A 2,752-nucleotide genomic window follows, 5' to 3' on the forward strand; every position below is an offset into this window, starting at 1 on the left:
CTGTTGTGTCTGAAAACAGGGACAGTGTACTCACTCATATGGACAAAATAAATAGTTTTTGTTTTAATCCTTTTCTAAAAAAAGAAACCCATCTGTGACACATGATCATTGTGTGATTCCAAATGTGCCTAAGTCAGTACAGTCCTATTGCTACATGGTGCACCAGTTGTGTCAGCCTTGGTAGTAGAATGGCACAGTTGAAAAGATGCTGGTCACAGTGACCAGGCAGCCTAGAAAGTTCACCATGAGCAGAGAAGGCTGTGCTGTGTCCTAGTCCTCTACCCCACACTGCCACCTCATCCCTACGAATAGAGCAAAAAAGAACAGATGAGGAATCTTCCAGGTTTCTTTCCTCTTTGATTTCTTTATTAACCTAGCCCCTGTGCTACATGTAAACTTGTCACATCCACTGTCCCATCCCTAAGCCCTCATACCTGTCAGATAAGACCGGAATCTTGCTTTGGGGGGAAGCTCTGGTCCCTCTCTGTCCTAAGAGGCTCTGAGCCATCGCTGAAAGAGAGTCCTCTGAGGATTGAGGGAAGTCCATAGCCCGTACTCTGACTTCCAGGAAGGTTTGAGGAAGGTGGTCCTCTTCTTGTGGTTCCTCTAGTAGGAGCAGCCCACACTTGGGCCCAGCTCCCACTATCAGGAAAAGACAGGTGGCTCTGGTCTTTGCACAGCTCCAGCGGAATGAACAGTGCATCTCTCCTCTCTCTCTTTCAGGAAGTCTCAGCCTCTGGTGCAGGTGATGTTCCCAAGGCAAAGGAAAGGGAAGTGCAGAGTGAGGACTCCCAGGATCTTTAAAACATTGTCTGCATTGTCTTCATTAATTTTTCTGTTTAATTTTTATTCCATGTGTATTGATCTCATTGTAGGGGTGTGCATTCCAAAGCATGAGTGTTGAAGGTAGAGGAAAAAGCATGGGAGTCACTTTATCCTACCGTGTGGGGTCCCAGGCTCTGAACCGGGTTGTTGAGCTTGGCTACAACGATCTTTCATACTGAATTTCCTGCTGGCTCTGATTTCAGGGAGAGCGTCTCATAGAGCCCAGATTGGCCAGTAAACTACTGATCATCCTGCCTCAAGTATTGCCATCTAGTTCATGAAAGGGTTGAGTTATTGACACGAGGAACTGGGGATGGGCAGAGGTGCATGACTGAGGCTATCTCTGCTCAGTGGCATGCCTTTGGGGACTGATAGTTTTCATCACTGATATGTCATTTGACTGCAGTGCTCCTCTGGAGAGAAGGAGTCTCTTTTGCCAGGGCATCAGGCTCTCCAGACAGGCCTGGAAGGTGGAGGTCTAGAGGCCAGGCCTGCATTCCTCTTCAGAAGCTGCATTTACCACTCTGGACAGTGCTGTAGAACAGGGTCACATATCCAGTTCTACCCTGAGACCTGCTGATAAAGAATGTCTATCCTGGTGCTCGCTTCGGCAGCACATATAATAAAATTGGAACGATACAGAGAAGATTAGCATGGCCCCTGCGCAAGGATGACACGCAAATTCGTGAAGCGTTCCATATTTTTAGAAATAATTGACTCAACTGTCAAAGATAATGTAAAGCGGAAAAAGCTACTGGTCCAAAACATACAGGAAATCCAGGACTCAATGAGAAGATCAAACCTAAGGATAATAGGTATAGAAGAGAGTGAATACTCCCAGCTCAAAGGACCAGTAAATATCTTCAACAAAATCATAGAAGAAAACTTCCCTAACCTAAAAAAAGAGACACCCATAGGGATACAAGAAGCCTACAGAACTCCAAATAGATTGGACCAGAAAAGAAACACCTCGCGTCACATAATAGTCAAAACACCAAATGCACAAAATAAAGAAAGAATATTAAAAGCAGTAAGGGAAAAAGGTCAAGTAACATATAAAGGCAGACCTATGAGAATCACACCAGACTTCTCGCCAGAAACTATGAAGGCCAGAAGATCCTGGACTGATGTCATACAGACCCTAAGAGAACACAAATGCCAGCCCAGGTTACTGTATCCTGCAAAACTCTCAATTAACATAGATGTAGAAACCAAGATATTCCATGACAAAACCGAATTTACACAATATCTTTCTACAAATCCAGCACTACAAAGGATAATAAATGGTAAAGCCCAACATAAGGAGGCAAGCTATACCCTAGAATAAGCAAGAAACTAATTGTCTTGGCAACAAACAAAGAGAATGAAAGCACACAAACATAACCTCACATCCAAATATGAATATAACGGGAAGCAATAATCACTATTCCTTAATATCTCTCAACATCAATGGCCTCAACTCCCCAATAAAAAGACATAGATTAACAAACTGGATACGCAACGAGGACCCTGCATTCTGCTGCCTACAGGAAACACACCTCAGAGACAAAGACAGACATTACCTCAGAGTGAAAGGCTGGAAAACAATTTTCCAAGCAAATGGTCAGAAGAAGCAAGCTGGAGTAGCCATTCTAATATCAAATAAAATCAATTTTCAATTAAAAGTCATCAAAAAATATAAGGAAGGACACTTCATATTCATCAAAGGAAAAATCCACCAAGATGAACTCTCAATCCTAAATATCTATGCCCCAAATACAAGGGCACCTACATATGTAAAACAAACCTTACTAAAGCTCAAAACACACATTGCACCTCACACAATAATAGTGGGAGATTTCAACACCCCACTCTCATCAATGGACAGATCATGGAAACAGAAATTAAACAGAGATGTAGACAGACTAAGAGAAGTCATGAGCCAAAT

The 2,752-nt window shown here is 43.0% G+C and overlaps 1 non-coding gene across 1 annotated transcript; it reads left to right on the plus strand.

Annotated features, from left to right (window-relative positions):
- Window positions 1-1,423: 1,423 nt before the first annotated feature.
- Window positions 1,424-1,530, plus strand: LOC134483703 (U6 spliceosomal RNA). Its single transcript, XR_010060587.1, has one exon. It is a non-coding gene; the product is annotated as a U6 spliceosomal RNA (small nuclear RNA).
- The last annotated feature ends 1,222 nt before the right edge of the window (window positions 1,531-2,752 follow it).

Source organism: Rattus norvegicus, chromosome 19, assembly GCF_036323735.1.
Source record: "Rattus norvegicus strain BN/NHsdMcwi chromosome 19, GRCr8, whole genome shotgun sequence".
Taxonomy (NCBI): domain Eukaryota; kingdom Metazoa; phylum Chordata; class Mammalia; order Rodentia; family Muridae; genus Rattus; species Rattus norvegicus.